Genomic DNA, 25,649 nt, shown 5'->3' on the forward strand with positions numbered 1-25,649 from the left:
AAAGTGTCCATCAGTGAATGAATAGATAAAGAAACTGTGGTATATATATACAGTGGAATATGATTCAGCCATAAAAAGAATGACGTCTTGATATTTGCAAAAATATGGGAGGGTCTCAAGGGTATTATGTTTGGGAACTAAGTTAGACAGAGGTAGACCAATACCGTGACCTCTCTTATATGTGGAATCTAAAAAGTAATAATAAAAGTTTATAGATGTGGAGAATAGAATGGTGGTTTTCAGAGGTGGTGGGTGGGAGGAATGGGTGAAGGTGGTAGAAATTTATTACAAAATAAATAATTAATAGTGATCTTTTACAAAAAAAAGATCATTCAGAATATTCACCTGAAGATTTCTTTAAAAATAAAAAAAAATTGTGAACAATTTAAATTTACAAAAATGTAGAGAAAATTTATAAAATTATATATCAAATACCATATGTACCATATATTCATTATGCTATGTTTGTCATAATTATTTTCTATCACTTTTCTTAAAGGTAATAACATTTATGGATACAATTTGAAACTCAGCCCATCCTCCCCCCTTTCTTACTTGCTCAAAAAAAAAAAAGGGTAGGGGAGTAGCCTTTCTTAACATGTCTGGATTCTACAGTGTTATTAAATATGTCCTAATTACTTTAAAGTACGTAAAGATACTATCTATGATTTTCCTTTTTCTTTTTGTAAAATATTTGTGGACTTTTAAATAGATACAGATACAGCATTGAATGTTACAGTTTATTGATCTTTGACCTTAAATATTAAAGTTTAAACTAATGGATAATATTGTCAACTACATTAAAACAATGGACTGATTACTTAATAAAATCATAGTTAATATGGCCCCAAGGCATATCATCCAGAATTCCTCTTTAGTGCTGTTTCCTGCCTTGTTTCTAAGGCTGATAAAGCAGAGAGGAAGGAGGCAAGAGGAGATAATGCATGAAGCAGCAGCACTGAGGGCAGCCAAGGGATCACTTAGCAATTGCCACTCACTCAGGGACAAATGTGCTACTTGCTTCTCTCACTGCACCCTCTGCCATAGGTGAAATCCCATGCAATTAATACAATCTACAGATTTTTCTTTTTAATTTGTAAAATAAGAAAACTGGATAAAACCTATTGTGCTGCCACATGAGTTTCTGTAACTCAAACTAGCTAACACACATTGACTTGATTTTCCCCCACACCATTCCCCAATTAATTAATCCAAGGGATTTAATTTAGGGGCAGAGGGGTTGGAAGAGATACCACACAGCTTTAGGTAATTACTAGATTCCACCTCCTCCTTCCATAACTCTTATCCTGACAGTGGCTTCTACATTCATTCCTTCTACAGCCCTGCACACAGACTGCTGATGTTCAGGAGGTGGTGCTGAGCCTCAGTGAGATTCTCCCCTGACACTGACAATTCATTATGTGCCTGAATTTTCCTTATTATGGTAGGAAAAGAGATGTCAAATGCAAGGGACTTCTTAGTCCACAGTTGTTTAAATATGCCATCTTTCATATCCTTCTTCTTCCCCTATTCCCAAAGCACCCCTTCTAATGGAGGTAACACTGAACTGAAAATGAAGTTACCTGCTTGCTGGAAGATTTCCCCTCTGGCCCTCTGTTCATGGTATCTGATTTATAAATTTGCTCATTGAATACTTTCAAAATCAGTAAAACATGCCTACTAATTTTTATGTGAAAACAAAGACCCTCTTATCTGGTCCACGTGGTCTTGTTAGTTTTAAAAGACTAAAACTGGAAGTGGGTCCTCAGTTTTCCTTAGTGTAGACCTTCATGTGGCTTGCACTCAAGGGGCATTTCATCTGGGTAGTGAACAAAACTGGCTACTTTCCAAGGGCTCCCTTGAACTGGATTCATGCTGGAAGAATCTTGAAGGACGGTCATTTTCTGAATTAGTCATTTCACTTTATTTTTTTCTTTGAATTTGAGCGAGCTTTTCCATCTTTTCACCAATAGAAGATTCAAGTTCTCCAGAGCTTTGTTCCTTTGCTTCTCACCAGCTTTGTTTCAGATATTTTTCTGTTTAAAGCCGTTCTCTCTGCCTGTTGCAGGTCACAATCCACCAGCTGATCTTTGCTCATGTTGGATAGTACAGGTAGGGAGTGATGAAGCACCTTTTCCCAATCATCCAGAAAGTCTCTTCCTGACCTTTGCCCTATAACACCCTTCCACCCACCTCACAGACCTCATTCACGATTTGAGGATTTCTCATGGATTTGTGACAGATGGAAATGTGATAAAACAACCCTACTGACTTCATTCCAGAAGAAGTACACACTTTATCTCCAAATAAGCATTATTGGATATCTGGGGACTCCCGCACCAACAATTTAAGATGATGTTTCATCTTGAAGGCACCGAGTACAGTTTTTCTGGTGGCGTCTTTAAAATCTTAGCATCATGGCCACTGTTATTCTTCTGCAGGAGGCTTGATACTGTTACTGAGCAAGGTTCTTGGACTCCTTAATCAATAGAAACTGATAAGTGTACAGACAACAAATTCAGGCAAGGCTTTATTAGGAGCAAAAACAAGTAACAGGTTCCCTTGCTTGCTCCCTAGAGGAGGGGAGGGTGGGAGCTGGTCCCTTAAATCAGGTGAGGGTAGGGGCAGGATCCCCTGATCCAGGGGTCAGGGTGGAGGAGTAGCTTGGGTGGTCTGCCTACCCCCTTGGTGGTGCCATGTGCAGGGATCATGTGTAGTACCCTGCTTTTGCTCAGGACACCTCAGAAGTGGCAGTTGGGTTTTTGGTCTTTCTGTATCTTGCTGTCCATAATTTGCCCCAGCTGTACATGCATACAGTTATTTCTAGTCCCTTATCATTTCTTTGTATTCTGTTGCTTGAGGAGACATTTGTCCAGGTGCCAGCACTGCAGCAAAGTGTCCCAGCCTGTCTCAACACTACCATATACATATTAGTGGAGGAAAATATTAAGAACCTTTGATGGGGCACTATTTTAAGGCATGTTATATCATCACATAATTATCTAATTGAATCATAATCATAAGCAACATTATGAGGTATTATTAGATCTGTAATAAAAATAAAGAGATAAAGCCATGAAGTTTAGGTGATGTTCCTGAGGTCACCCAGCTAGAAAGTGGAGTGAGTAATAAGATTCAATTTGTCCTACTCTACAATCATTCTCTCAAAAATCTTTCCATTATACCTGGCTACTTATTGTTTTTATATACACATGAAATAATCAGGGAATGTTGTTAAATATATGTTTATTAGAAAAAAATTAATATCCAATAGGGCAGTTTAGATCAACATTTCACAAACTTGAATGATATTTTAAAGCACAAGCAGTTCCATCAAACCCCATTGTTGTTTTAAACTCTTTTTAATTTAAAGTACTTCAGTATATACAAATATAAGAGGAAGGATAAAAATCTTTTACTTATAACCCCAAGAACCAAACAATTTTATACACTAAATGAAGCATACCCCAAAACACATAAACTCTAAATTCATATTATATTATGGTTGATGGTGTTGTGCTGAAATTAAATCATTCCTTACAGCAGCGGTGCCCAACCTTTTTGGCACCAGAGACCGGTTTCATGGAGGAAAATTTTTCCACAGACCGGGGTGGGGGGGGTAGGGGAGGGGGTATGGTGCAGGTGGTAATGTTAGTGATGGGGAGCGATGGAGAGCAGCAGATGAAGCTTTGTTCGCTCGCCTGCCACTCACCTCCAGCTGTGTGGCCCGGTTCCTAACAGGCTGGGGGTGGGGGACCCCTGCCTTACAGAATGAATATGGTAATGACTGTTATAGTCAGACTCTTTTATATTTGACATACTTATACTGCTGTTTGCTAGGGGATGGCACAAATATCTCACTACTACCTCCTTTTCAAACTACTGTGAAATCTTTTCCAGAATGTTCTAAGGTTATGTGGCACAAAAGCATAGTTTACTAAAGCACCATATAGTAAATCTTCCTCTGTTCTTTTTCATCAATGTGAGCCAACCCAAGTAAAAGGGTGTGGTATACAAGTTAATGCAAACCAGATTGCCAGTCTGGACATTAAAATTTCAAGGTGTTTGTTGAACCAGATAACACAGAGTATACATATGATAATTTTTTATAATGTTCTGGCTTTATATTATTTGCAATAATTTGGGGCTGATATACACCCTTCATGAACCTTAGTTTACTTATCCATAAAATTAAGATTAAAAATAATAGCTACCTTATAAACTTATGTAAGTATTAAAAGAGTTAAAATGTGTTCAATCTTTAGAAAATGTCTTTCACACTCAACTCTCAATAACTATTAATTTTTATTCTTAATAATTTTTATCTTAAAATGAACACAAGCTATTTTAGAAATTAGTAATAAAAGCTAACCAACAAAACTCTTAGAAGAAAAACATAGACAGAACATTCTTTGACATAAAATTGTAGCAAAATTTTTTTGGAGCTGCCTCCTAAAGCAAAGGAAAGAAAAGCAAAAATAAACAAATGGGACCTAATTAAATGTAAAAGATTTTGGAAAGGAAACCATCGACAAGATGAAAAGACAACATATTGAGTGGGAGAAAATATTTGCAAATGATATGACCAATAAGGGGTTAATATCGAAATATATATAAACAGCTCATACAGCTCAATATTAAAAAAAACCTAGCTGAAAAATGGGTAGAAGTCCTGAATAGACATTTTTCCAAAAAGATATACAGAGGGCTAACAGGCACATGAAAAGATGTTCAACATCTCTAAACATTAGAGAAACGCAAATCAAAACCACAATGAGATATCATCTCACAACTATCAGAAATGGGTACCATCAAAAACAACACAAATAACAAATGTTGGTGAGGATATGAAGAAAAGGGAACCTTAATACACTGTTGGTAGGGATGTAAACTGGTGTGGCCACTATGGAAAACAGTATGAAGTTTCCTCAAGAAACTAAAAATAAAACTACCATATGATCCAGCAATTCCACTCATGGGTATAAATCCGAAGAAAACAAAAGCAATGATTTGAAAAGATATAGTCACCTCAGTGTTCATAGCAGCATTATATACAACAGCAAAGGTATGGAAACAACCTAAATGTCCATCAACAGGTGAATGGATAAAGAAGATGTGGTGTATATACATATATATGCACACACAATGGACTATTACTCAGCCATGAAAAGGAATAAAATTCTGCCAGTTGCAACAACATGGATGGACCTAAATGGTATTCTGTTTAGTGAAATATGACAGAGAAAGACAAATACTGTCATCTATACATGTATTCTAAAAATTAAACAAATATATATAGGAATATAACAAAACAGAAACACACTCAGAGATACAGAGAACAAACTATGGTTACCAGTGGGGAGAGGGAAGGAAGGAAGGGCAATATAGTGGTAGGGGATTAAGAGGTACAAACTACTATGTGTAAAATATATAAAATACAAGGATACAGGAGCTTCAAGATGGCGGAAGAGTAAGACGTGGAGATCACCTTCCTCCCCACAGATACATCAGAAATACATCTACATGTGGAACAACTCCTACAGAACACCTACTGAACACTGGCAGAAGACCTCAGACCTCCCAAAAGGCAAGAAACCCCCCACGTACCTGGGTAGGGCAAAAGAAAAAAGAAAAAACAGAAACAAAAGAATAGGGATGGGACCTGCACCAGTGGGAGGGAGCTGTGAAGGAGGAAAGGTTTCCACACACTAGGAAGCCCCTTCGTGGGCAGAGACGGGGGTGGCAGAGGGGGGAAGCTTCGGAGCCACGGAGGAGAGCACAGCAACAGGGGTGCGGAGGGCAAAGCAGAGAGATTCCTGCACAGAGGATCAGTGCCAACCAGCACTCACCAGCCCGAGAGGCTTGTCTGCTCACCCGCCGGGGTGGGCGGGGGCTGGGAGCTGAGGCTTGGGCTTCGGTCGGATGCAGGGAGAGGACTGGGCTTGGTGGCGTGAACACAGCCTGAAGGGAGCTAGTGCGCCACAGCTAGCCGGGAGGGAGTCCGGGAAAAAGTCTGGAGCTGCCTAAGAGGCAAGAGACTTTTTCTTGCCTCTTTGTTTCCTGGTGCGGGAGGAGAGGGGATTAAGAGCGCTGCTTAAAGGAGTTCCAGAGACAGGCGCGAGCTGCTATCAGCGCGGACCCCAGAGGCGGGCATGAGACGCTAAGGCTGCTGCTGCTGCCACCCAGAAGCCTGTGTGCAAGCACAGGTCACTATCTACACCTCCCTTGCTGGGAGCCTGTGCAGCCCGCCACTGCCAGGGTCCCGTGATCCAGGGACAACTTCCCCGGGAGAACGCACGGCATGCCTCAGGCTGGTGAAATGTCATGCCGGCCTCTGCCGCCGCAGGCTCGCCCCGCATTCCGTACCCCTCCCTCCCCCTGGCTTGAGTGAGCCAGAGCCCCTGAATCAGCTGCTCCTTTAACCCTGTCCTGTGTGAGCAAAGAACAGATGCCCTCAGGCGACCTGCAGGCAGAGGCGGGTCCAAATCCAAAGCTGAACCCCCAGAGCTGTGCGAACAAAGAAGAGAAAGAGAAATCTCTCCCAGCAGCCTCAGAAGCAGTGGATTAAATCTCCACAATCAACTTGATGTACCTGCATCTGTGGAATATCTGAATAGACAACGAATCATCCCAAATTGAGGAGGCGGACTTTGGGAACAATGATATATATACTTTTTTCCCTTTTTCTCCTTTTGTGAGTGTGTATGTGTATGCTTCTGTGTGTGATTTTGCCTGTATAGCTTTGCTTTTACCATTTGTCCTAGGGTTCTGTCTGTCACTTTTTTGTTTTTTTTTGTTTTTTTAGTATAGTATTTAACATATATTATCATTGGTGGATTTGTTTTTTGGTTTGGTTGCTCTCGTCTTTCTTTCTTTCTTTTTTTTATTACTTAAAAAAAGTTTTTTTTAATAAATATTTTTTATTTTAATAAATTTATTTTATTTTATTTTATCTTCTTTCTCTTTCTTTCTTTCATCCTTCCTTCCTTCCTTCCTTTCTTTCTTTCTTTCTTTCTTTCTTTCTTTCTTTCTTTCTTTCTTTCTTTCTTTCTTTCTCTTTCTTTCATTCTTTCTTCTTTTTTTCCTCCCTTTTATTCTGAGCCGTGTGGATGACAGGCTCTTGGTGCTCCAGCCAGACATCAGGGCTGTGCCTTTGAGGTGGGAGAGCCAAGTTCAGGACACTGGTCCCCAAGAGACCTCCCAGCCCCACGTAACATCAAATGGCAAAAATCTCCCAGAGACCTCCATCTCAACACCAAGACCCAGCTCCACTCAATGACCAGCAAGCTACAGTGCTGGAAACCCTATGCCAAACAACTAGCAAGACAGGGACACAACCCCATCCATTAGCTCAGAGGCTGCCTAAAATTATAATAAGGCCAGAGACACCCCATAACACACCACCAGACGTAGACTGGGCCACCAGAAAGACAAGATCCAGCGTCATCCACCAGAACACAGGCACTAGTCACCTCCACCAGGAAGGCTACACAACCCACTGAACCAAACTTAGCCACTGGAGACAGACACCAAAAACAATGGGAACTACAAACCTGCAGCCTGGGAAAAGGAGCCCCAAACACAATAAGTTAAGCGAAATGAGAAGACAGAGAAACACACAGCAGATGAAGGAGCAAGGCAAAAACCCACCAGACCTAACAAATGAGGCGGAAATAGTCAGTGTACCTGAAAAATAATTCAGAATAATGATAGTAAAGATGACGCAAAATCTTGGAAATAGAATGGAGAAAATACAAGAAAAGTTTAACAAGGACCTAGAAGAACTAAAGAGCAAACAAACAGTGATAAACAAACAACACAATAAATGAAATTAAAAATTCTGTAGAAGGGGTCAATAGCAGAATAACTGAGGCAGAAGAATGGATACGTGACCTGGAAGATAAAATAGTGGAAATAACTACTGCAGAGCAGAATAAAGAAAAAAGAATGAAAAGAAATGAGGACAGTCTCAGAGACCTTGGGACAACATTAAATGCACCAACATTCGAATTATACAGGTCCCAGAAGAAGAGAAAAAGAAAGGGGCTGAGAAAATATTTGAAGAGATTATAGTTGAAAACTTCCCTAATATGGGAAAGGAAATAGTTAATCAAGTCCAGGAAGCACAAAGAGTCCCATACAGGATAAATACAAATAGAATCATGCCAAGACACATATTAATCAAACTATCAAAAATTAAATACAGAGAAAAAATCTTAAAAGCAGCAAGGGAAAAACAACAAATAACACACAAGGGAATCCCCTTAAGGTTAACAGCTGATCTTTCAGCAGAAACTCTGCAAGCCAGAAGGGAGTGGCAGGACATATTTAAACAGATGAAGGAGAAAAAACTACAACCAAGATTACTCTACCCATCAAGGATCTCATTCAGATTTGACAGAGAAATTAAAAGCTTTACAGACAAGCAAAGCTAAGAGAATTCAGCACCACCAAACCAGCTTTACAACAAATGCTAAAGGAACTTCTCTAGGCAGGAAACTCAAGTGAAGGAAAAGACCTACAATAACAAACCCAAAACAACTAAGAAACTGGTAATAGTAACATACGTATCGATAATTACCTTAAATGTAAATGGATTAAATGCTCCGACCAAAAGATGTAGACTGGCTGAATGGATACAAAAAAAAGACCCATATATATGCTGTCTACAAGAGACCCACTTCACACCTAGGGACACATACCGACTGAAAGTGAGGGCATGGAAATAGATATTCCATGTAAATGGAAATCAAAAGAAAGCTGGAGTAGCAATTCTTATATCAGACAAAATAGACTTTAAAACAAAGACTATTACAAGAGACAAAGAAGGACACTACACAGTGATAAAGGGGCCAATCCAAGAAGAAGATATAACAATTGTAAATATTTATGCACCCAACATAGGAGCACCTCAATACATAAGGCAAGTGCTAACAGCCATAAAAGGGGAAATCAACAGTAACACAATCATAGTAGGGAACTTTAACACCCCACTTTCACCAATGGAGAGATCATCCAAAATGAAAATAAATAAGGAAACACAAGCTTAAATGATACATTAAGCAAAATGGACTTAATTGATATTTATAGGACATTCCATGCAAAAATAACAGAATACACATTCTCAAGTGCTCATGGAACATTCTCCAGGATAGATCATATCTTGGGTCACAAATCAAGCCTTGGTAAATTTAAGAAAATTGGGGACTTCCCTGGTGGTGCAGTGGTTGAGAATCTGCCTGCTAATGCAGGAAACACGGGTTTGAGCCCTGGTCTGGGAGGATCTCACATGCTGCAGAGCAACTAGACCCGTGAGCCACAACTACTGAACCTGCACGTCTGGAGCCTGTGCTCCGCAACAAGAGAGGCCACGATAGTGAAGAGGCCCGCGCACCGTGATGAAGAGTGGCCCCCGCTTGCCACAACTAGAGAAAGCCCTCGCACAGAAAAGATTACTATTAAAAAAAAAAAAAAGAAAATTGAAATTGTATCAAGTATCTTTTCTGACCACAACACTATGAGACTAGATATCAATTACAGGAATAAAATCTGTAAAAAATACAAACACATGGAAGATAAACAATACACTACTCAATAACTAAGAGATCACTGAAGAAATCAAAGAGGAAATCAACAAATACCTAGAAACTAATGACAATGAAAACACAATGACTAAAAGCCTATGGGATGCAGCAAAAGCAGTTCTAAGGGGGAAGTTTATACCAATACAATCCTACCTTAAGAAACAAGAAACATCTCAAATAAACAACCTAACCTTACACCTAAAGCAGTTAGAGAAGGAAGGGAAAAAAACCCCCAAAGTTAGCAGAAGGAAAGGAATCATAAAGATAAGATCAGAAATAAATGAAAAAGAAATGAAGGAAACAATTGCAAAGATCAATAAAGCTAAAAGCTGGTTCTTTGAGAAGATAAACAAAATTGATAAACCATTTGCTAGACTCATCAAGAAAAAAAGGGAGAAGACTCAAATCAATAGAATTAGAAATGAAAAAGGAGAAGTAACAACTGACACTGCAGAAATACAAAGGATCATGAGAGATTACTACAAGCAACTCTATGCCAATAAAATGGACAACCTGGAAGAAATGGACAAATTCCTAGAAAAGCACAAACTTCCGAGACTGAACCAGGAAGAAATAGAAAATACGAGCAGACCAGTCACAAGCACTGAAATTGAAATTGTGATTAAAAATTTTCCAACAAACAAAAGCCCAGGACCAGGTGGCTTCACAGGCGAATTCTATCAAACATTTAGAGAAGAGCTAACACCTATCCTTGTCAAACTCTTCCAAAGTATATCAGAGGGAGGAACACTCCTAAACTCATTCTACGAGACCACCATCACACTGATACCAAAACCAGACAAAGATGTCACAAAGCAAGAAAACTACAGGCCAGAATCACTGATGAACATAGATGCAGAAATCCTCAACAAAATAGTAGGAAGCAGATTCCAACAGCACATTAAAAGGATCAAACACCATGATCAATGGGGTTTATCCCAGGAATGCAAGGATTCTTCAATATACACAAATCAATCAATGTGATACACCATAGTAACAAATTGAAGGAGAAAAACCATATGATCATCTCAATAGATGCAGAGAAAACTTTTGAAAATATTCAACACCTATTTATGTTAAAGACCCTCCAGAAAGTAGGCGTAAAGGGAACTTTCCTCAAGGTAATAAAGGTCATATATGGCAAACCCACAGCCAACATTGTCCTCAATGGTGAAAAACTGAAACCAATTATACTAAGATCAGGAACAAGACAAGGTTGCCCACTCTCACCACTATTATTCCACATAGTTTTGGAAGTTTTAGCCACAGCAATCAGAGAAGAAAAAGAAATAAAAGGAATCTAAATTGGAAAAGAAGAAGTAAAGCTGTCACTGTTTGCAGATGGCATGATACTATACATAGTATCCTAAAGATGCTACCAGAAAACTACTAGAGCTAATCAATGAATTTGATAAAGTAGCAGGATACAAAATTAATGCACAGAAATCTCTTGCATTTCTATACACTAATGACGAAACATCTGAAAGTGAAATTAAGAAAACACTCCCGTTTACCATTGCAACAAAATGAATAAAATATCTAGGAATAAACCTACCTAAGGAGACAAAAGTCCTGTATGCAGAAATCTATAAGACACTGATGAAAGAAATTAAACATGATACAAAGAGATGGAGAGATGTACCATGTTCTTGGATTGGAAGAATCAACATTGTGAAAATGACTCTACTACCCAAAACAATCTACAGTTTCAATGCAGTCTCTATCAAACTACCACTGGCATTTTTCACAAAACTAGAACAAAACAATTTTGCAATTTGTATGGAAACACAAAAGACCCCGAATAGCCAAAGAAATCTTGAGAAAGAAAAACGGAGCTGGAGGAATCAGGCTCTCAGTCTTCAGACTATACTACAAAGTTACAGTAATCAAGACAGTATGGTACTGGCACAAAAACAGAAATATAGGTCAATGGAACAGGATAGAAAGCCCAGAGATAAACCTACGCACATATGGTCACCTTATTTTTTATACAGGAGAGAAGAAAATACAATGGAGAAAAGACAGCCTCTTCAATAAGTGGTGCTGGGAAAACTGGACATCTACATGTAAAAGAATGAAACTAGAACACTCCTTAACACCATACACAAAAATAAACTCAAAATGGATTAAAGACCTAAATGCAAGGCCAGACACTATCAAACTCTTAGAGGAAACCATAGGCAGAACACTCTATGACATAAATCACAGCAAGATCCTTTTTGACTCACCTCCTAGAGAAATGGAAAGAATACCAAAACTAGACAAATGGGAACTAATGAAACTTAAAAGCTTTTGCACAGCAAAGGAAACCATAAACAAGACGAAAAGGCAGCCCTCAGAATGGGAGAAAATATTTGCAAATGAAGCAACTGACAAAGGATGAATTTCCAAAATTTACAAGCAGCTCATGCAGCTCAATATCAAAAAATCAAACAAGTGAATCCAAAAATGGGCAGAGGACCTAAATAGACATTTCTCCAAAGAAGATATACAGATTGCCAACAAACACATGAATGAATGCTCAACATCATTTATCATTAGAGAAATGCAAATTAAAACTACAATGAGATATCATCTCACACTGGTCAGAACAGCCATCATCAAAAAATCTAGAAACAATAAACGCTGGAGAGGGTGTGGAGAAAAGGGAACCGTCCTGCACTGTTGGTGGGAATGTAAATTGATACAGCCAGTATGGAAAACAGTATGGAGGTTCCTTAAAAACCTAAAAATAGAACTACCATATGACCCAGCAATCCAACTACTGGGCATATACCCTGAGAAAACCATAATTCAAAAAGAGTCATGTTCCAAAATGTTCATTGCAGCTCTATTTACAATAGCCAGGACATGGAAGCTACCTAAGTGTCCATCAACAGATGAATGGATAAAGAAGATTGGCACATATATACAATGGAATATTACTCAGCCATAAAAAGAAACGAAATTGAGTTATCTGTAGTGAAGTGGATGGACCTAGAGTCTGTCATACAGAGTGAAGTAAGTCAGAAAGAGAAAAACAAATACCGTATGCTAACACCCATATACGGAAAAAAAAAAAAAAAAAAGTTTTGAAGAACCTAGGGGCAAGACGGGAATAAAGACACAGACCTACTAGAGAATGGACTTGAGGATACAGGGAGGGGGAAGGGTTAGCTGGGACAAAGTGAGAGAGTGGCATGGACATATATACACTACCAAATGTAAAATAGATAGCTAGTGGGAAGCAGCCACATAGCACAGGGAGATCAGCTCAGTGCTTTGTGACCACCTAGAGGGGTGGGATAGGTGGGCTGGGAGGGAGGGAGATGCAAGAGGGAAGAGATATGGGGATATATGTATATGTATAACTGATTCACTTTGTTATAAAGCAGAAACTAACACACTATTGTAAAGCAATTATACTCCAATAAAGATGTTAAAAAAAAATCACGGATATATTGTATAGCACAGGGAATATAGCCAATATTATATAATAATTTTAAGTGGAGTATAATCTATAAAAATACTGAATCACTATGTTGTACACCTGAAACTAATATCATATTGTAAATCAACTACTCTTCAGTTAATAAAACAAAACAAAAATACTTACCAACCTCTTAGAATATATCCATAGCATCCAGTATTATAGAAACCCAGTTTGATAAATGCCATTTTGACTCTCTATACTATCTATGCCACAGAGCTGTGATTCACACATAACAATATTATACAGAATAATTATTTCCAGGTTAATTGCTTCAATTTTGTAAAAATAATTTCCTTACTTAAACATATGAATATTTGAATAGGAAATTTCTGCTATTTACCTGTCTACAGGCTCAACTATCAAATCATCTGTTAAATTTTGAATATTTACATTTAAATATCTTTAACTTTTTATCACAAGTGATCTGGCACTGGATTCTTTTACTTTTTAATTCCTAGAAAATTTGGACTGAAATGAGTTTGGCCAAAAATGTAGATTTGTATTGATATACTCTTTCCTTTTTCCTTATGTATAAATTATATATCTTTTAGAGTCATCACATCTTATTGATTACTTTAAAAGCTCCAAACATTTCACAATTCCTACTTATTTGGATTTAGTCCAAAAAAACTGTCGAATTATTCCACCCACTTTTTTCAAATTCTCTTTATCATGAGCCTCAAAGCTGTGGAAATTAGATGCATGATTACATGGGAAAGCAGATGTTGTGCTGACCCCAGTTGAGACAACCCACAGCCATTTGGGCTTCTCTTGGGAGCATGGACCCTATTGAAGCTGGGTTTCCACAGGCCAATGACAATGTCTTTTCCCCTCAAAGGTAGAAATTGTTTGCTACGTGAAACTCCTGAAAGAATGAAACTCAATTTTAAAATGGGAGAGAATTGAGGACAGGCAAAGAATGAATTCTCCTCCCTCTTCCCCCACAGATTTATGGGAAATTAGTAATTCACTATTTTAAAATTTTTGTTTGCTTTTTAAACTTTTTATTGTCAAGAAATAGATCATAAAACTTTATGAGATTCATGTGTCATTTATTAAAAATTGTAATCCTGAGTTCCACCTAGGTAAAAATCATTAGAATATCACTAAATTTTATGAATTGTCAGGATCTTTTTTTTTTTTCTCCTTGCTGGACAGTTAGTCAAAAAAAAGGATATTAACTCAGACAAGAAACTTTGTTAGTTATTGAAAAAATCTCTACAAAAATCTATCAGTAATTATTTAATTCTTCTGCTGCTAGCCATTTACTATCAGAGTGAAAGCATGATTTCTATCATACATACCACTTTCTCTTCAAGGAAAGAAAGCACAAAGTTTACTACCATCCAGTTTTCTTTGTAGAACTATTAGGTTACACGAAGACCCTATATTTATGTATTCCTTGCTGGCTTTTTCAACAAGATCACTTACAGCTTTGAGAATCAATTTTCCTAGCAATATCATGGCTTGCTTACATACTCAACTACATAAAATTTTTACTCATCTTTCTGGACTGTGTGTTCTAACTAATTAGTTCTACTGAATTCTGAACATTAAAAAAATGGTCCATATCATTTAAAAAGACAATGCAAGACTCTACAATGTCCAGCAGGATAAACTAACTTGGTGACAGCCCGATTATCACATTACTGCTTCCTACCTGAAACCTCTTCCAAAAGTTTTATAATTGAACTGTACAAAACAACAACTACCACATGAGCCACAACAATGATAATGTCATCAATTGCATAAAGGAGATTAAACTCAGTAAAGATAATAATAGAAGTTTCCTGATATTTGGCTTGTACCGGATTGGTTTCAGGTCTCTGTAACATAGATGCTACTGATCACAGAGTAATTGTCAGGAAAAGAAAATCAGCCAGCTAGATCCTATGAGCTGATTAGCATAAGGGAAATCTACACTTGTGAACACAGACAAAGCCTAGCTTTGCAGAACACAATGATTGTGATTGGCATAACTGTTTGACCCCTAGTTGAAGCGGGGATTCTTTTGGTTCCATTCTTCTTTTAGAGTCATGGTATGAAATGAAGGCAGAATGCTTCCATTCTAACCCTTTCGATTTCTCTTCTCCCCTCTATTAGTCAGCTTATAAAGCTCTTACTGCTAGCCCTAAGATCCTGGTTGTGTGATAAAGGAGCAAATGTTGCCATTGGAAACTTTAGTTTGGCTCATTTACTGTCCTGGAAACAACAACAAAAAGAAGCAAAAGAGAAATGTACTTTGTAAGTGCTTTAAAGAACGGCCAAAACGATGAAAACCGATCTAACAAAGAATCTGTGAATCAAATAGCCAGCACTTTGCTTTACACAATCAGTATCATTTCCCCTATCAGTTTAAAAATGATATTGAGACTGAAACTCACCTTTTTTACAGTGTAAAAACAACTTACCTATTTATATCTGTGTATTTTACTGTTGTAGGGAGTAAATTCACTTTTATACAGTCTGCATGGTGATGAGTCTCGGATGACATTTCAGCTGTGACTCAGCTTCCAACAACAAAATTCAGAATATGTGCCCGTCTGAAAATTATTTGCTGAAATTAGTGGTCATAAAATAGTTAAGATATATTGAACACTTACTTTATGCCAGGTTCTCTTCTAAGTGCTTTTACAAGTATTAACTCATTTGACCCTACCAATAAGCCTATGAAAGAGGAATTAATATTATCCCCATTTTATAGATGAGGGCACTGAGAGCCAGGGAGGTAAATGTTCCCAGAGCTCATAAGTAATCAAACTGGAATTCAAAACCAGGCAGTCTTGCTTCAAATCCATTCTCCTAACCACTATATGAGACATGCCAATATAAAGTAAACGATTAAGGAGATAATATGGTACTGTGGAACTGGATTTAAACTCTAAGTTCCACAATCAAGCTGTCTGTTCTTGAGCAAAATAGTTCATTGTACTGGGACTCAGTTTTTCCATCTGTAAGCTAAGGGCATTATTTTCAAATTATATGTATAATTTGTATAAATGTGTATTTTGATCTATTATGCATTGCATATGTATATTTTGCAAATAAATTTTTTCTAGAATTATTGCTGATCTCCATTTATGCACTGTGTTGCATGGACCTCTTTACAACAATGAAAGTGGCATAACTGCAAGTCTCTGGATGAACATAATGTTGTATCTACTTTCTCTCTGTACCCACTTCATAAGGGATAAACGAGTTTATCTTTTACTCTGAATTTGCTGCATTCCTTTTGTGCTATAACTTAGAGTATTCATTAACATATTTGGAATTTGCTGATGGCTAGGTTTTCTAAATTTTGTGTTCCAGTGAGAAAAGAAAAATTATGCCAGACACACTGTGGACACACAAATTATGTCCAATACTGTTCTCTTTCTTTTTTTCAATTTCATTGGGAAGTAACTGACATACATCACTGCATAATTTTAAAGCATATAGCATGCTGGTTTGATTTACATATACTGTGAAGTGATCACCATAGTAGGTTTAGCTAACATCCATCTTCTCATATAGATACAATAAAAAGAAAAGAAAGAGAGAAAGAAGGAAAATAATTTTCTTCTTTTTTTTTTTAAAGTTTTCTTTTTTTAAAAAAAGTAATTAATTAATCAATTAATTTTTGGCTGTGTTGGGTCTTCTTTTCTGTGCCAGGGCTTTCTCTGGTTGTGGCAAGCAGGGGCCACCCTTCATCATGGTGCGCGGGCCTCTCACTATCATGGCCTCTCGTTGCGGAGCACAGGCTCCAGACGCGCAGGCTCAGTAGTTGTGGCTCACGGGCCCAGTTGCTCCGCGGCATGTGAGACCCTCCCAGACCAGGGCTCGAACCCACGTTCCCTGCATTAGCAGGCAGATTCTCAACCACTGCACCACCAGGGAAGCCCCTAATTTCCTTCTTATCAACACTGCTGTTGAACATTCATTGCAACCTTTACTACATCATGAAGAGGAAAATGAGCTCCCGCAAAGATCATAAAACACTAAAGGTGAAGAGATTTTAAAATATAATAATCATATTCTAAAACAATTATCTGAGAAATCAAACATAACCATAAAAACAAACAAACAAACAAAAGTAAATAAAAATCATTTGGTAAAGCTGTTGGTCTTTCAGGTTATGATCAATTTTTATGGAAATTCCTTGTGAGAACTAAGATGAAAGTAAAGTTAGAAAATGATTTTAAAGCTTTGTGTCTTTCAGAGAGGTTATTCAAAACACATAAATATCATGCCCCTTCACCCCTGTGTGGTTAATATGAGGCCCCTTGTCTTAACTGAAACACATATGTAATTGAAGGAAATTAAAATAAATTAAAATTTCATATTTTGATGGATATTTAATGACTATCTTGATACCAATCTTGTGCTGCTCAGCAACAATAATCCTTCATTAATTCTCCACTACATTAATACAAAAGCAAAAAGAAGAAGAAAAAAAGAAACCTTTTCTCACTCCTTTGTTCATTCTTCTGAATCCAGCTAAATTTTCACCAAATGCTTCCCTTGAAGTAGCCTACACCACCCCTGGCAGCAAATTGGATTTAAGGGTCCACTTCCTTGTATCACTACATGAAAAGTGCTTTGTATCCTAGGCTCCCTTGCCTAGTGATTTCTTAGGATATGTAAATATGGTACGGCTTATAGGTACGTGGGAGAAAATCCTATCACACTTTTGTGATGTATATCCCATACAGGAACAGTATGTTGTTATATCTTAGACTCATCACTTGGTGTTTTAAAAAACTCATCAATTTTCACCCATGCCTTTCTTCTATATTTTGTGTGTGTGAGTGATGGTGCAAACTTTGAACTGAGTAAAATATTTTATCAATTATACTCATCATTTTATTCCTTACTATATGTAGTTTTTTTTTTTTTTTAAAGCTGTTGTTTAGCTTTTTTCCTGTACCTTTCTATTGAAAGGATCGTTGATCGTATTCAGGTTGTTAATATTTCATATCTGCTTGCTACAACCATATCATAGCCTGTCTTGCTACCTCATTTTTATTTCATTCGATTGTATTTTGTTCATAGCTACTAGGTGATTGTATACATTAGATAATGTGATCTGATCTCCTTTCCATTTGATAGCAGTATGTTTGTTAATGAGATTTAATTACTTTTCCATGTGATACATTAGGTCAATTGTCTGACAGGACCACACAATATTTATTCCTAGCTAAATATATTGTTAATTGCATTTTAATTCACACTTAAAATATACATATAATTCAAACATAGAGCATAATTTAGAGTATACTTCTATGAGTTTTGAAAATGCATGCAGATATGTAACCATCACCATAATCAAGATACAGAATAGTTCCATCACTCCCTAAAATGACATTATGCTGAACTTTTGAGTCAGTTTCTCCATTCAACCACTAATCTTTATTCTATTTCTGTAACATTGCCTCTCCAAAATATCACATAAATGGAATCATATCATATATAATCTTCTCAGTCTGGCCACTTTCATCTGCATAATGTGTTTGTGATTTAGCCATGTTATTTGGTATATCAGTAATTTTTTCCTTTATTTTCTCTGAGTAATATTCCAGTTTATCCACTCACTAGTCGAAGAACGTTGTTTCTAGTTTTTGATGTTTATGAATAAAGCTGTTAAAACATGTGTGTACAGATTTTGGGGTTAATATAAGTTTACATTTCCTTTAGGTAAATACTTAGAAGTACAGTTACTGGGATATTTAGTAAGTACATGATCAGCTTCATAAGAAACTGCCCAGCTGTTTTCCAAAGTGGCTGTGCCAGTGTGCACTCCAACCAGCAGGGAAGGAGAATTCCAGCTACTTTACCTTCTCTCTAGTACTTGATATGGTCTGATTTTTTTTTTTTTTATGTTAACACTGTGATAGATGTGTTAGGGAACCATTCACCAAAACCACCCACCTTGGCCAGGCATGAAAATAACTGCTTGCCTGAGTTATCTCACAACAGGAGGTCCCAATAAGGAACACGGAACTGACAAGCTACCTACCGTCAGCCAAAACAATCTGGAAGGGGCCAAAAGGAGGGAAGAGATGTCAAACCATAATATGTCCTGTCACCCTTCCAGAAACGCTCACACTGGAATCCATCTTGGCTGATAGATGTGTGTGCCCCCAGGAAGGACCCTGAGGCAGACCAAATATGGGCACAAGCAAGAGGACTGACCAGAGACAACCTGGAAAGCTAGCCCCATTCCCATAAAACCTGAGACTGCGAGCCATGTGGCAGAGCAGTTCTCCTGGGTTCCCTTACACTCCTGCTCTCTGCCTGAGCACCCCTTTCCCAAAAAGTTTTTTTGTATTTTCAGTATGTGTGTCTCTTCGCACAATTCATTTCTGAGTGTTAGACAAGAGCTCACTCCCAGGCCCTGGAAGCGATCCCCCTCCAGTAACAGATGTAGTGGTATTTCATTGCAAATTTAAAAATAGCTTATTTGAGGTATAATTGATGTAAAATAAACTAAGTAGTTACCATATCGTGTGTTCATTTCTTTATATAGATTCATATTTTCATTTGGTATCATTTTGCTTCTGAAAGAAGGACTTTCTTTAACATTTTCTGTTGTATGGATCTCCTGGTGACAACTCCTTTCAGCTTTTAGCTGTTTTTTTTTTTTTTTCTTTCAATATTGTAAATATGCTATCTGCTGTCTTTTCACTTGTATTATTTCCAACAAAAACAATCTGCTGACATCTTCATCTTTGTTCCTCTGTTTATAATGTATTCTCCTCCCCTCTGGCTTTTAAAGTGTTTTATCACTGATTTTTAACAACTGAATTATGAGGTGCAAGTTATCTTTATTTTTTTTTAGGTGAAGTTTTCTTTATGGTTTTGTGTTTGGGGTTCTGTGGATCTACAGTTTTCTTTAAATTTGAAAACTTTGGGGTCATTATTTCTTCCATTTTTATCTATTCCTCTCTACTCTCCTTTGAGGACTCTTAATTACATGTGTTTCAGAGCTCTGGAAGTTGTCTCACTTACTGATTCTCTATTCATTTTTTAAAAAGTCTCTCTGTTTCATTCTGGAAATTACTATCGCCAAATTCATTATGCTTTGTCTTCAAATTTACCAATCTTCTGTAATGTCTAATCAGCCAAAAATTCCATCTCAAGTAATTTTTATCTCACACATTGTAGTTTTCAACTCTAGAACTGTGATTTGGGTCTTTCTCTCTCTGTCTTTCTCTCACTCTTTAAAACATATTTATATAAGTGTCTGAACTTAACTTTTTGAACTTATGGAATACACAGTTTTAATGTCAATATCTGCTAATTCTAATACCTGTGTGGGTTCAGGGTCAGTTTTGATAGATCGATATTTCCCCCCTCATTTTAGGTCATATTTTCCTGCTTGTTTGCATGCCTGGTGACATTTTATTGGCAATTTTAACTTGGCACATTCTCAATATTTTGATATTATTGTAGAATTCTTTAACTTTTCTCTGGGATGCAGTTACTTGGAAACAGTTTGATCTTTTCAGGTCTTGCTTTTGAGATTTATTAGTAGGACCTCACTCTAGAATCAATTATTACAATTGACAAAAAAACATTTTGTGTGTTCCACCCAATGTCCTGTTAATTATGAGATTTTCCAGTATAATTGGTGAGAACAGCCTCTTTTCCTAGCCTTGTATGAGTGCAGTGTACTGTCTCCTCTCATCTTTTCAGGTGATTCTTTTCCCAACCTTAAGTAGTTTCCTCACATGTATGTGTGATCTGTAAGGTGAATACTGCAAAGGACTCCTCTCTGGATCTCCAGAGTTCTCTCTCTGTGCAACTCTCTCCTCTCTCTACTCCAGCAATTCTGAGCTCCCAGGATTCTTCACTTCAGAGTTTGCTGGCTAAACTGGTATTTTTCTTTTCTCCATATGCCACAGCTTGGAAACTCTCTCAAGGCTGTGAATGGGGGTAATCCTAAGGCTCACTTGCATTTTTACCATCTCTCAAGGATCAATGTCCTTCATTGCTTTATGTCCAGTGTCTTGAAAACCACTTTGATATATTTTGTCTTTTTTGTTGCTGTTGCTTGAGGTAGGAAAGCAAATCAGGTCCCTGTTAATCCATCTTGATTGAGAGCAGAAGTCAACTCTGCTCATTTCTAAACCTCCTCAAATGTATGCTAAATTAAGAAAAGATGTCAAAACCCAAAAGGATAGAGAAAGTGTAGGAGGGATGATAGTTGAAAGGAATATTAAGGAAGTTTGGGATATGAAAAATAGATGAGCAAATGGCATCTGATTTAGTTGAGCAGAGGAAACTTGAACCCAAGTACTTGCATTGCAAGCAGCCATTCAGAGTCAAAATGATTCATAGTTGGAGAATTCCAGATTGTCTCAGGAACTCTGAGGAACTTCTTGTTCAGAGCGAATATTTTATTACAAGAGAAATCCCTGGTTTAAAAAAAAAAAAAAAAGGTAGTGGAGGTGGTGGTGGTTCAATGAGTCATCATATCCAACAAGGAGCAAAACTCGTAGCCAAGAACTCAGAGTTCCTTCTGTGGCCTCATTCATGTGTCTTTGTTAGCTCTAAGACAGAAAAGAGATACATTTTCAAACTTTTATTAAGAAAACTCTGTCAAATATGATCAAGATTGTAGAGGCAGGGACTGAGTCCTCAAGGAAAGGGATCCTGGGCTTATGCAGCTGGAGTCCCAGAGGTAAAGGACTGGCAGGAGATCCTGGGAGCAGTCAGTTTCAGAGTTCTAGAATCTGTATTTGGCTAGGGATGACAGCCCTATTTTTTGACCAGTTGTTCTTCAGTTCCAGGGCCAAACATAGAAGAAATAGATAACATTCTATAAAAGGGTACGTCAGACATCCGTATACTTTACCGGCTCTCATATCACTCAAATAACTACCCCCTTTTTGCCCCTATACAAGATTGAATATATGTCTGAAGATGTTGAATTAGACAATCTCAGGATTTATGAACATCAAGCAGAGCTGAAGGCAAGAAAATTAAATAATTCTCTCCTTACATAAAACAGCATGACCTAGTTTTTTCCTCTACTAAGTTCCCACAGTGCCGGCATTCAGGCTTACAACCTTAAGAAAGACACTGAAATGCTCCTCTGTGGGAAACTTGCTAGTCTAGGAGAAAAAGTTTCTGAAGACAGATATTTGAAAGTCCCTCAGGGAAAGAGTAAAATCCCTACACACTTATCCTGTGGTGAGGTTGACCAGTCTACACACCCTTACCATGCACACATTTTGATGACTCATTTTTTACATATGAAATAAGAGCCCATCGTTGGTCATCCTATTAATAACTTAGAGGAAACTTCTATCATGAAAAACAGCAAAACAAAGAAACAAAACAAACAATGCAAAAGTCAATTTCCATGAGCACAAATAAAGGAAAGATTCAGAGGAATTATAATGATATCTTTACAGAGGTAAAGTATAATACTCATCCATTAAAAAAGAAATAAGATGCTATCAAATACAAAAATTTAGAGAATAAAAAACCTCAAAGAAATAAAAGTATAGTAATTCCACTGATAAAATTTTCCACTGATGTTGTAGGAGAGGAAATTGAGAATTCTAAAGGAAATTAGGACAAATGGATTAAGAAATGGAAATTCTGAAAGAAATGGAAAGACATTAGAGTATCAATACATGAGAGCTTATGAGCCACTAATAGGAATTAAAGAATGAGAATGGAGAAAATGCAAAGGAGGAAATTATCAAGAAAATTTTACAAAATAAAAAAAGATAAGATTATTTACATCAATTCGACCCAAAGAGAGCCCAGCAAATTAATTGAAAAGACTGATACAAACATCAAGGCAAAGAATATGAACCTTTTCAAAACATTGGGACAAAGAATATGAATCTTTTAAAGAAGGTAATATGTACAAATAAGCATACATACATACACATAGTTTATCCTTATTATTCATGAATTCCGTACTTGCAAATTTTTCTAGTCAATAAAATTTATTTATAACTCCCAAATCAATATTCCCTGTGCTTTCTCATCATCCATGTAAACGAATGAGTGGTGAAAAATTTGAATCGCCCAGTGTGCATATTCCCAATTAGATTGAACAAGGCAGCACTGTCTTCTTGTTCCATCTCTCATAGTATAAACAAGTGTCCTATTTATGGTCTGTTTAGTGCTATTTATTTCTCAGTTTTGTGCTCCGTGTTGGTGATTTTGCTGTTGAAAATGGTTCCCAAGCTCCTTGTTGAAGTGCTGTCCAGTATGCCTAAGAGCAAGAAAGCTGCGGTGTGCCTCACAGAGACGATACAGGTGTTAGATAAGCTTTCCTCGGTCCTGAGTTATTGTGCTGTTCGCTCTGAGTTCAATGTTAACAAATCAACGATATATATTAAATAAGGTGTCTTTAAACAGAAATACACATAAAACAAAGTTATGTATTTGTCATTTGATGAAAATGTGAGAAAAACTAATTTTTTATGATTCTTAATTTTAGGGTGCTTTCTTATACAAATAACCAGATCCATGACTAAATAAAATGAACAGGACATAGATATACACATTTGTCAAAACTCGTCTAACTGTATACTTTAAATGGTGCATCTTACTGTATATAAATTATACTTCAACAAAGTTGATGTAAAAAAAGAGGAATCCATGGACTCTAGGAAGTATAGAGTCTAGAGCAGAGAAAAGCCAAGGGAATTCCGGAATGATAATAAAAGGGTGTCCTAGATGAAAAGGTAACAGTAGACCTAGAAATTTCTGATCAAATGGGGGAAATGAAGCATAGCATCTAGTAGAGATGTCTGCAAAAAATAATAATAATTTTAAAAATAAGGGAACTGATAAAATATCAGATATATTTGATCACACATAAGAACAGTTTACACTACCATCAGAGTGTTTGAGGATATGTTAATGATAATTATGTAGAAAATAGATTAAATAAATGAGAGAATTATGAATTCTAGGAAAAATTTAAAAAGCACAAGAAAGCATATATAGCTATATTACACCATATGGTATAATAACAGGTAGCATCTCTACAGTTCAATAAATGAGGATTAATTTTACAGAAGTAGTATTATAAATACATTGGGTAAATGGAATAAAGAGATATATATTCCAATTTGGTATTTGATGTAAGGAGCTAAATTCTTGTCTTCCTTAGTAGAAGGTAAATAGATAAACATAAATTTTTTAAAAGAAAGCTTCATAAATATATTATTTTGAAATATGTAACCAAACACTAAAATTAACAGTTCAAATGCTAATATAATTTCTATATGTGGAACAAGCGTAGGGAGGAATGGAGTTGGGACTGGCATATATATATATGGCATCCATATATCTTTAAAAGAGGTACATATATTATTGATAAAAATTAAAATTTAATTTAAACATTAAAAATTAAGAATGATTAGTGGAGATGCAGAATTAGAACCAAAATACCTATTCTAGAAAGAGATAAATCCCGTTAACATTTATTTATAATTATAGAATTTATAATATTTAATACTCTGCTACAAAATATATTATATCAGGATCATTTCTCATGTTTCTAAGTATTCTTAAGTATATTTTAACAAAACATAGTGACTATTTATTGTGCCATAAGATTTTTTTTTTCTTGACTTTGAATTCTTCACTGTTTGTGCTCTCTAGAGGAACAGAATCAATAGGATGTATCTAGAATGAGATTTATTATAAGGAATTGGCTCACTTGAATATGAAGACTGAGAAGTCTCATTATCTGAAATCTGCAAGCTGGAAATCCAGGAAAGCGAATGGTGTAAATTCCAGTGCAAGTCTGAAGGCCTAAGAACCAGAAGGGCCAATGAAGTAAGTCCTAGTCGAATAGTAAGACAAGTGTGACAGCTCATTCAGGCAGAGAGAGCAAATTCTTCTTTCCTCTGTCTTTTTGTTCTGTTCAGGTCCTCAACAGATTGGATAATGCCAACATACATTGGGGAGGGCAGTCTGCTTTACTCAGCCCGCTGATTCAAATGCTGACCTCATCTGGAAATACCCTCACAGATATACTCAGAAGTAATGTTTAATCTGAGCACAGCAGGGGCCCAGTTGAGTTGATACATAAAATTAACCATCACAAGTCCACTCCTTGTCAACCTAGCCCCCATACACATCTCCTTAAGCCATATATTCTTTGGGAAAGGATGGGGGAAATATTAGCAGTATAAAATTTTGATAATGTACCACGGTCATTCCCTAAGGGGACTCAGTTTCCTCTTCATTCAGGGGTTCTGAGTCTGTAAACCGGCTCAAGTCTGGGAATTAATTGACTGAAGTCATTTTTTTTTTGATTCAGGTTAGACTTTTGTTCACTTGACTTAAAACTTTTCTGCTTACACACATCAAGTAAGAATTTAATAGCTCCCTATCCATTTTTACTTCTAGTAACACCATGATCAATTAGCCTGAGCAATCAGACCCTTCTGATTGCTGCTTTGACTCTGCTGTCCATTACTTTAACTACACCCATGTTGTCTTTGGCAGTTGGGTGTTGCCACATGGCCCCTGCCACCCATGGATCCAATTACTCCCATTGCATTTAGTTTTCCCAATTCAGTGACTGCAGCTCCCACGGTGAAGTCTGGGCTGAAAAGAAGAGAGATCACTGA

The sequence above is a fragment of the Balaenoptera physalus genome (genome assembly GCF_965194825.1).
Source record: "Balaenoptera physalus genome assembly, chromosome: 18".
NCBI lineage: Eukaryota > Metazoa > Chordata > Mammalia > Artiodactyla > Balaenopteridae > Balaenoptera > Balaenoptera physalus.